This window comes from Oncorhynchus mykiss, chromosome 12, assembly GCF_057628025.1.
Source record: "Oncorhynchus mykiss isolate SJ-2025 chromosome 12, ASM5762802v1, whole genome shotgun sequence".
NCBI lineage: Eukaryota > Metazoa > Chordata > Actinopteri > Salmoniformes > Salmonidae > Oncorhynchus > Oncorhynchus mykiss.
Genome location: NC_143033.1, coordinates 79,507,595 through 79,518,459, shown reverse-complemented (window position 1 = coordinate 79,518,459; position 10,865 = coordinate 79,507,595). Strand labels below are relative to the sequence as shown.

Genomic DNA, 10,865 nt, shown 5'->3' with positions numbered 1-10,865 from the left:
TCAATGTACACTCACAGGACTCTAATCACTCACTCACACATACTACACTGACACTCAAACACACACACAAAACACATACACTCAGGTATATTGATGCCACACACACACACACATTCACATTCCTTCACATATGCTGCTGCTACTCTCTGTTTATTATCTATGCATAGTAACTTTAACCCTACCTACATGTACATATGACCTAAATTACCTCGACTAACCCGTACGTACCCCTGCACATTGTAACCCTCGTTTATAGCCTCATTATTTCAATTTTATCGTGTTACTATTTTTCCTTTCGTTTATTTAACACATTTTCCTATTTACTTTTTTGAAACTGCATTGTTGGTAAAGGGCTTGTAAGTAAGCATTACACTGTAAGGTCTACCTACATCTGTTGTATTCAGCGCATTTGACAAAAACATTTGATTTGACACCTTGAATCCATGCCCACAAAGAATTCCGGATGTTCTGAAGGCAAAGGGGGGTCCGAACCGGTACTAGATGGATGTACCTAATAAACTATCCACTGAGTGTAATATCTTTTGAATGAGATGTCGACATTGCAATGGTTTGAAATGTGGGCTTTTATTTTGAAGGTTAGAATCATTACTATATGAAAGTGATGTTATTATTTGTGCTCCTAATAGTAGGTGAGCGCGAATGATTTATGTATAATTGGTGTGCACCCAAACAAGCCAGTCCAACATGGCGTCGTTGTCTTCACCTCTCTGCCTTTGCCGGGGGATGCTGAAGGGATACGAGCGATTAAAGGACCGGAATACAAACATTCTTTGGCATACAATTATGTTTTAGATCAATTCCGTAAAAAACAGGTAAGTCATGTTGATGAGTAAATTAGGTTATTAACTAGCTACAACTTTAATGAAACCATGACATCTATCCACCATGGTAACGTAATGTAGCTAACTTAGCTAGATTGCGTGGTTAAAAATGTGTTAACGACTCCAGCCACTACTTAACCATCATGCAACGGGTTATCCTCAAGAATAGGCCGCATTGGTGGCTTTGTTATGGGACTAATTTGCTAAATTACAGCGATACGATAACGTTGTCCAATGGCAGCACCAGGTTAGTATCATTGACCCTAACGTTACTAGTAGCTGGCTAACCAAGCCAAGGTGACTGTCACGAGCCTGTGTGTCTAACTTTAACATTAGTGCTACTTTTCGTCCAATGCACTATTTTTATGCCTAGATATTGCAGGACTATCGGCATGATGACAATAATAAATAACCATTGTCAATGTTCATTTGCTGCAGCAGTGCAGAATTGTACAGTAATTCTCAACAGTAGATGCCTCAGAGAGCTTTGGGGGTCCCTGAAAATGTAAAATAACAGCAGGCTAAAATATTTCACATTTAATTTAGTGATGCACCGAAATGACATTTTTGGCCGATATCCAATATTTTCCTTGCCAAAAGAAAATGATACTGATGACTGATAATTACAATTTTTGCGGCCTTTTAAGCATTCCAGTACAGTTAAATAGTTAACACATGGACTCAGCGGTCAGAGGCACTGCATCTCAGTGCAAGAGGCGTTACTACAGTCCCTGGTTTGAATCCAGGCTGTTTCACATCCGGCCGTGATTGGGAGTCCCATAGGGATTTATTGTGGCTAGCTTCACAACACACATCCCGGTCGGGTCGAGCCTCACTAGCTAGATGAAGCTAGCTGGCAGCTTATAACGTTATCTTTGCTCAACAGGGTTAATTATAGTAAACTCACGTAAACTCGTACATCGCCTTGGTCCGTACAATTGCCCTTATTTTAGTGCCCCAAAAACGTAATACTTCCAGATCAACTGTAATGTCAATACCATTGTAAAGCACAATTTCTCCCCCTTCCAACAAAATAAATGACATGACCTAAACGCTGCCTGTTTCTGCATAATTCAAGCAGGCAATGAGCCTCTTGGGGTGTCTTTAAAAATGGCGGGTGGGGAAGCGAAACTAATGCGTGATGGTGAGAAGGAGAGATGTTGTGTGGGAAAATTACTTCTTTTTTTCACTCGATCTGTCCAACATATCACTGATCACTGTTCACTGATATATGCATCCCTAATTGAATATCTGTTTGACAGGCATTGACATATTGTGAGTGTCAATGAATATGGTCTGATGTTGCTGGATTTTTTTTTGCGAATGTGGGCCTGGTAAAAAAAAGATTGAAATAGCTATATCAATCTAATCATAGCATTCCTTTCTTCTTGAAAATGTGTTAGTAATCATTCAAACTCATAAACTTAACAAATGTAGGCTACATTCAAACATTGGCCAAGAATACTTGACTAAATTGTAGGCCATAGCCCAACAATGAGATGGGGACACGGCTACAGTGCCTTGCGAAAGTATTCGGCCCCCTTGAACTTTGCGACCTTTTGCCACATTTCAGGCTTCAAACATAAATATATAAAACTGTATTTTTTTGTGAAGAATCAACAACAAGTGGGACACAATCATGAAGTGGAACGACATTTATTGGATATTTCAAACTTTTTTAACAAATCAAAAACTGAAAAATTGGGCGTGCAAAATTATTCACCCCCCTTAAGTTAATACTTTGTAGCGCCACCTTTTGCTGCGATTACAGCTGTAAGTCGCTTGGGGTATGTCTCTATCAGTTTTGCACATCGAGAGACTGACATTTTTTCCCATTCCTCCTTGCAAAACAGCTCGAGCTCAGTGAGGTTGGATGGAGAGCATTTGTGAACAGCAGTTTTCAGTTCTTTCCACAGATTCTCGATTGGATTCAGGTCTGGACTTTGACTTGGCCATTCTAACACCTGGATATGTTTATTTTTGAACCATTCCATTGTAGATTTTGCTTTATGTTTTGGATCATTGTCTTGTTGGAAGACAAATCTCCGTCCCAGTCTCAGGTCTTTTGCAGACTCCATCAGGTTTTCTTCCAGAATGGTCCTGTATTTGGCTCCATCCATCTTCCCATCAATTTTAACCATCTTCCCTGTCCCTGCTGAAGAAAAGCAGGCCCAAACCATGATGCTGCCACCACCATGTTTGACAGTGGGGATGGTGTGTTCAGCTGTGTTGCTTTTACGCCAAGCATAACGTTTTGCATTGTTGCCAAAAAGTTCAATTTTGGTTTCATCTGACCAGAGCACCTTCTTCCACATGTTTGGTGTGTCTCCCAGGTGGCTTGTGGCAAACTTTAAACGACACTTTTTATGGATATCTTTAAGAAATGGCTTTCTTCTTGCCACTCTTCCATAAAGGCCAGATTTGTGCAATATATGACTGATTGTTGTCCTATGGACAGAGTCTCCCACCTCAGCTGTAGATCTCTGCAGTTCATCCAGAGTGATCATGGGCCTCTTGGCTGCATCTCTGATCAGTCTTCTCCTTGTATGAGCTGAAAGTTTAGAGGGACGGCCAGGTCTTGGTAGATTTGCAGTGGTCTGATACTCCTTCCATTTCAATATTATCGCTTGCACAGTGCTCCTTGGGATGTTTAAAGCTTGGGAAATCTTTTTGTATCCAAATCCGGCTTTAAACTTCTTCACAACAGTATCTCGGACCTGCCTGGTGTGTTCCTTGTTCTTCATGATGCGCTCTGCGCTTTTAACGGACCTCTGAGACTATCACAGTGCAGGTGCATTTATACGGAGACTTGATTACACACAGGTGGATTGTATTTATCATCATTAGTCATTTAGGTCAACATTGGATCATTCAGAGATCCTCACTGAACTTCTGGAGAGAGTTTGCTGCACTGAAAGTAAAGGGGCTGAATAATTTTGCACGCCCAATTTTTCAGTTTTTGATTTGTAAAAAAAGTTTGAAATATCCAATAAATGTCGTTCCACTTCATGATTGTGTCCCACTTGTTGTTGATTCTTCACAAAAAAATACAGTTTTATATCTTTATGTTTGAAGCCTGAAATGTGGCAAAAGGTCGCAAAGTTCAAGGGGGCCGAATACTTTCGCAAGGCACTGTATATATTCACCCAGTCCCCACCGACTACATCCTCTTTAGTTAATAGATGTGATGTAGTATGCAACGTAATAAAGTCAGCCATTCCCCCCCCCTCCAATTGTATTTGTCTCATGCTTTGTGAACGGGTCCCTTTCCAACAATCCAGAGAGAAAGTGAAATAGTGACAGGGGGAATAGATACACAGTGAATAACAAATAAAAAATAACATGGCTATATACAGGGAGTGTGTCGATGTGCAGGAGTAAGAGGTAATTGAGGTAGCTGTACATATAGGTAGGGGTAAAGTGACTAAGCAAAGGGGTGGGTAATAGACAGTAGCATCAGCAATGTGGTGAGTATGAAAGTCAGTGTGTGTGTTGGGATGTCAGTGTTACTGTGTTGGTAGAGTCCCGTGTGTGCATAGTCAGTGCAAGTGGGTTGGTGCAAAAAAGGGTCAATGCAGGTAGCCATTTGATTAGTTATTTAGCAGTCTCGTTTAGCAGTCTTATGGCTTGGCGGTAGAAGCTGTTCAGGATCCTGTTGATTCTAGACTCTGTTATCATATAGTTGTATGTTTTGAATACTTCAAAAATATACAGTGTCCAACAACATTTGCTCCCCGGGCGCCAATGACATCGATTAAGGCAGCCTCCCGCACCCCTCTGATTCAGGGGTTGGGTTAAATGCGGGAGACACATTTCAGTTGAATGGGTTCAGTTGTGCAACTGACTAGGTATCCCCTTTCCTTTAGAAAGTCTACACCTTTAACTTTTTTCACATTTTACTACCTTAAAATTCAATCCTAAAAGAGATTAAATTATTTTTTTCTACTGATCTAATAACCTACTCCTCATTTTCAAAGTGAAAGAATGTTAGTACATTTTTCTAATCAAGAAAAAATAAATAAGTTGGACAAGTCTCTAACTGTTAGAAATATTATGAATAAACAATATCCTAATTTTAAATAGAACTGTAACTAAGTAAACTTATACTCTGTTTTATTATATCTGATTAACAATATGAGTTCATAAGAAGGGATTGTGTGACACAGACAAGGAGTAATTAAAGTTAATGAACACCATTCCAACTAGGAAGAAAGAAATGGGTTGTGGATTAAGTAAACAGATAAGGTAGTTAACCTATGGTTGAACCGACGAAACTTAGCTCTGGGGTGTTTTAGATAAGACAGTGAGTGCATTCCTACGTTTTCTGTTAATTAGAACTGTCAGCTAAGTGGTGATCGATAATGTTGAGGGGTCAAAAGTTAATTCAGTTATGTTGTGTGACCTGTCAGTGTGTTAGTGAGTTAGAATGAACTTTTAACCTCACTTGATTCTAGGTCGGGAGGAGGGGATTCATTCTAGAAGCAATGAAATTACGTCATGTTATTGTATATAAACTGTCGCTCGTGGTAACGTGGCAGCGCACTCCGAGAATAAATTATGTTACCTATTATTGAAAAGACTGGTCTCCGTCTATTTTATTCAAACAAGAATCTTACAAATTCTCAAAAAATAGATTAAGGGAATTCAATTAATGAATACATATTGGTATAATTAAAATACAGTAACACTAACTCCCTGAGTTAATAATTGGTGGAATCACCTTGGGCAGCAGTGAATCATTTGGAATAAGATTCTACCAACTTTTCCCAACTCTTCGGGTTATATACTCAGTTGCTAGTTTTATTAGGTACACCACCCCGTTCACAAAAATGGTTAGCTCCTAGAGACGGTGAGTCACGTGGCCATGGGTTGCTATATAAAGCAGGCAGACGGGCATCGAGGCATTCAGTTTAATGTTTGCTTGAACGTTAGAATGGGCAAAACGAGTGACTTAAGCGACTTTGAGCATGGTATAATCGTCGGTGCCAGGCGCACCGGTTCCAGTATCTTAGAAACGACCGGCCTCCTGGGCTTTTCACACATGACCTGCTAGATGGCCGAATGGTAAGGAACATCAGATTTGCCACCAATGCTCCTTTTATATGACACATCACTGCACTTTATACTCCTCTGTAAACTGGTCATATCTGTATACCCGTCGCAAGACCCACTAGTTGATGCTTATTTATAAAACCCTCTTAGGCCACACTCCCCCTATCTGAGATATCTACTGCAGCCCTCATTCTCCACATACAACACCCATTCTGCCAGTCACATTCTGTTAAAGGTTCCCAAAGCATATACATCCCTGGGTCGCTCCTCTTTTCAGTTCGCTGCAGCTAGCAACTGGAACGAGCTGCAACAAACACTCAAACTGGACAGTTTTATCTCAATCTCTTCATTCAAAGACCCAATCATGGACACTCTTACTGACAGTTGTGGCTGCTGTTTATGATATATTGTTGTCTCTACCATCTTGACCTTTGTGCTGTTGCCCAATAATGTTTGTACCATGTTTTTGTGCTGCTACCATGTGTTGTTACCATGTTGTTTTTGTGTTGCTACCATGCTGTGTTGTCATGTTTTGCTGTTATGTTGTTGTCTTAGGTCTCTATGTAGTGTTGTCTCTCTTGTTGTGATGTGTGTTTTGTCCTATATTTATAGTGTATTTATTTTTTAAATCCCAGGCCCCCGTCCCCGCAGGAGGCTTTTTGCCTTTTGGTAAGCTGTCGTTGTAAATAAAAATGTGTTCTTAACTGACTTGTCTAGCTAAATAAAATAAATAAATTAACGGTGTCTAGGGTTTACAGAGAATGGAGTAACAAACAAAAAACATCCAGTCAGCGGCAGTCCTGTGGGCGAAAAAGAGCGTGTTGAAGGAGAATGGTAAGAATTGTGCAAGCTAACATGCGGGCCACAAACAGGGAAATAACGGCGCAGTACAACAGTGGTGTGCAGAACAGCATTTAGGAACGCACAACAGATCTACACAACCTACTCTTCATTTTCACGGATGGGCTATTGCAGCAGACGAGCACACTGGGTTCCACTCTATCGGCTTAAAACAAGAAGAAGCGGCTCTAGTGGGCACGCAATCACCAACACTGGACAATTTGAGGAGTGGTTTAAAAATTGTCTGGTCCGACTAATCCCGGCGCTTTTGCATCATGCTGATGGCAGTCAGGATTTGGCAAAAGCATCATGAGGCCATGGGCCCCATCCTGCCTGGTGTCAATGGTACAGTCTGGTGTCGGTGGTGTAATGGTGTGGGGAATGTTTTCCTGGCACACATTAGGTCCCTTGATACCAATTGAGCAACGTTTGAATGCCATAGCATATCTGAACATTGTTGCTGACCAGGTGCATCCCTTCATGGCTACAGGGGGATCTGACCCAGTACTAGATGTACCTAATAAACTGACCACTGAGTGTATATTCATTTGTTTTGGTCAAAATGGCTCAAGCTCATTAAATTTGTTTGGGAATCATTGATGGACTGCAATATTCAAACCTTGTCTCTGTTTTTCAAGCAGTTTTAAGACCACTCAGGAACACTCCAAGTCTTAGAAAGACATTCTGGTGTGTCTTCCACATTAGAATTTGTTTAAAACTCCTATCCCAAGGTTAGGTTTTGAGAAGACAAACTTTTCCTCTAATTTTTTACCTGGGCTGTGCTCCTTCTTTAAAAATATTTATTTTGATCCTAACAAACTCCCTAGTCCCTGCCGATGACAAGCATACCCATACATGATGCTGTCACCACCAATACTTGAAAATAGAGAGAGTTTCACTCGTTTTTAATTTAGACCCCCAAAAATAATTTGCCATGTTGTCTTGCAGTATTACTTAACAGCCTTGTTGCAAACAGAATGGGTGATTAGGACTCCCCCCCCACTTATTTTCACTTTGTCATACAGGGCAGCAATATGAAGTGAAGGGACTGGGAAGTTTGTTAGGATCAAAATAAATATGAAAGGAGCACAGCCCAGGTAAAGCTACAGAAAAACCCACCTCTGTCTTCTGAAAACCTAACCCTGGGATAGGGTTTTATTTTTCAGTGGGACAAATATTTTAATGCGGAAGACACACCAGAATGGCTTTCAAAAGTTGTTGATTGTTCCTGAATGGTCCAGTCAGTTTCTTTTTTTTAAATATTTTTTTAAAGCCGATATTAAATATTGCTGTCCAATGATTCACAACCAAATGTACTGAGCTTGAGAAATGTTGATTTTTAAAAACAATGGATATACAGTATTTTGCCTTAACCTCAAGGATCCGCCCCTTTTTTTTCTCTCCAAATTTCGCCTAAAATTACATACCCAAATCTAACTGCCTGTATCTCAGCCCCTGAAGCAAGGATATGCATATTCTTAGTACCATTTTTAAAGGAAACACTTTGATGTTTGTGGAAATTTCGGGGGAATATAACACCAATAGATCTGGTAGAAGATAATACAAAGAAAAAAACAACTGTTCTTTTGTATTTTTTTTGTACCATCTTTGAAATGCAAGAGAAAGGACATAATGTACTATTCCAGCCCAGGGGCAATTTCGATTGTTGCCACTAGATGGCAGAGTATGTGCAAAGTTTAGACTGAGCCAATTAACCATTGCATTTCTGTTCAAAATTTTGTATCAAGACTGCCCAAATGTGCCTAGTTTGTTTAACTTTTTGATGTTCAAAATTGTGCTCTATCCTCAAACAATAGCATGGTATTATTTCACTGTAATAGCTACTGTAAATTGGACAGTGCAGTTAGATTAACAATAATTTAAGCTCTCTGCCAATATCAGATATGTCTATGTCCTGGGAAATGTTCTTGTTACTTACAACCTCATGCTAATCACATTAGCCTACGTTAGCTCAACTGTCCCATGGAAGGGACACCTATCACAAAGAAGTTTTAAGAGCTGTGCAAAGTTGGTAGAATCATAATAAAGTTATTCACAGCTGTAATGGTTGCCAACGATGCTTCCACCAAGTATTAACTGGGGTGTGAAGACACATAATCAAGACATCTTGTATTTGTTTATTAATTTGGAAAATGTTCTACAGCTTTCTTTCACTTTGAAATTGTGCAGTACTGTAGGTTATGTAGCTCTGCAATCCCTTTTTTTATTTTTTATTTGAAGGCAGCAAAATGTGAAGACAAGTGGGTGTTTACTTTCACTAGGCGCTTTATATTTCTTTAGTAAATGTATCATATCTATTTGCAAGTTTAATTGCGGCGCAAATTCACCTTCAAGATGGCAATGTTAGTCCTCTATGTTAGTGTCATTGTTATGCATGGTTTATACAGGCTTTTTATCTTAATTCTGCCCACTTTTTTTTTTTAGATCACTGGGGAGAGATGTTGTCTTGCTCAGGAGGAGGCTCTCTATGCTTCGCACAGCTACCTCTGTCTGCTTATCTCCACACGGCAACACATGGCTCTCTATGACATCTACCATGGGAAAGGGCAGCATGACACAGAGGAGATGTCAGGAATTGTGGGACTCAGGCTGCCCACCCAGCCTGGGGGGAAGGGCTGGGAGAAGTGAAGGAATCATCACGCTGGACCTAATGCTATTTTGCTCTTTTATAAAACAGAGGAAGAGATGAAGGCTGCTATGAACAAGGACTGTGATTTGTTATTATACAAGGGAGGATCAAAGCTATTAGAAATATGAGATTCCCAGCTCTCCCTACCACTCCTCACTTTGTGTCTGTCTTGAGACAATGGCTGTAATTAAAATATTTGTAAATAATGGGACAACTTTTGCCAATTAAAGTATGAATCACTTTTATCAGGTCACCATGACATCTCACTTTTCTTGCAATCCATATGCTGCTAGTGGCTGCTAATAATCTACTAATAAAACAACCAATTCAATCTAACATATAAAATTAAGTAATATCCCTTTTGATCTCAATTCAGTAAGGTTTTACTTGGAACAATGTATGATGTTCAGGTAAAGCATTCATACTCGGCAGATAAAACTGATGTGAAGTAATTCAGTCATATTTATATTTGAAAAGATATCAGGCAATTAAAATTCCTGGTTAATTAAAAGATGAAGCATTACAAAGAGGGTATGTTATGTCAGATGGATGTGAACTCATTGGGTGACCTTTGATCTTTTAAATGTTTTGTTCTTCACTACCCTTTGGCCAGTGGTTTAAACTGGTGAAGACCAGCCAACAGTGAAATGAAGGAAAGGTCTTAGATAATGCTAGGGCATGCAACATAAGAGAAGTATAACAATATGGTTGATTTTGTCTCTTATGTAGGCGTTTATAAGAAGATTATTACCAGCATAATGGAAAACAGCAGGAGTTGTATTGCTTTGTACTTGCATATTAATGTGCTTCATTATTGTGTCTATGGCAACTGGCATTTCTACCAACTCCTCCACTACATGTTTCTCTGCAGTCTTTTGCCAGATTTGTTTTATTTTTTTATACGAGTAACATGTATTACCTTCTGGGAATTATTATATATTTTTTTCGTTCTTTGTCCTTATTTTCATCCTGGATTCTCGTTCAAAAAGAAATCCTCGTCATTAACTGTGCCCCTATTGGACTATTCATTCATTCTCTTCTATTCATCCCCCTTTCTTAGTTAAATCTGTGAAGATGTGTAACACTCCCCATTCCATTTGTTATACGGTGACTACCATTGTCTTCTGTGTGGGTTTAAATAGATTGACCCTAGAGCTACGCAGAACGCTGTGACACATAGGGACATGAAATATGCTTGCACATGCGCGGCAGCACCCACCGTCCACACGCATGCAGTGGAAATGTAATGCATAGTGGCACACCAACAGCGTCAAATTATAGTGTTATAAAGTCTCCAAATAACACGTGTCTCTACAACCCACTCCTCCATGCATCCCAAGACATTGAATTACTTTGACACACAGCTGGAGAGAGAGCAGTGACACGCTTGTGCAACATTGTGTTATGTGTATGTTTTGAAGTGGTATGTGAAAGCGAATGAAATGTTATCATTTCAATCAGGATTCTGTATTACTGCATAC

The 10,865-nt window shown here is 39.7% G+C and overlaps 1 pseudogene across 1 annotated transcript; it reads left to right on the top strand.

Annotated features, from left to right (window-relative positions):
* The first annotated feature begins 705 nt into the window (after positions 1-705).
* LOC110538331 (protein FMC1 homolog) lies at positions 706-10,841 on the top strand (annotated as a pseudogene). Its single transcript, XR_016485299.1, has 2 exons — positions 706-833; positions 9,180-10,841. The product of XR_016485299.1 is annotated as a protein FMC1 homolog (transcript).
* The last annotated feature ends 24 nt before the right edge of the window (positions 10,842-10,865 follow it).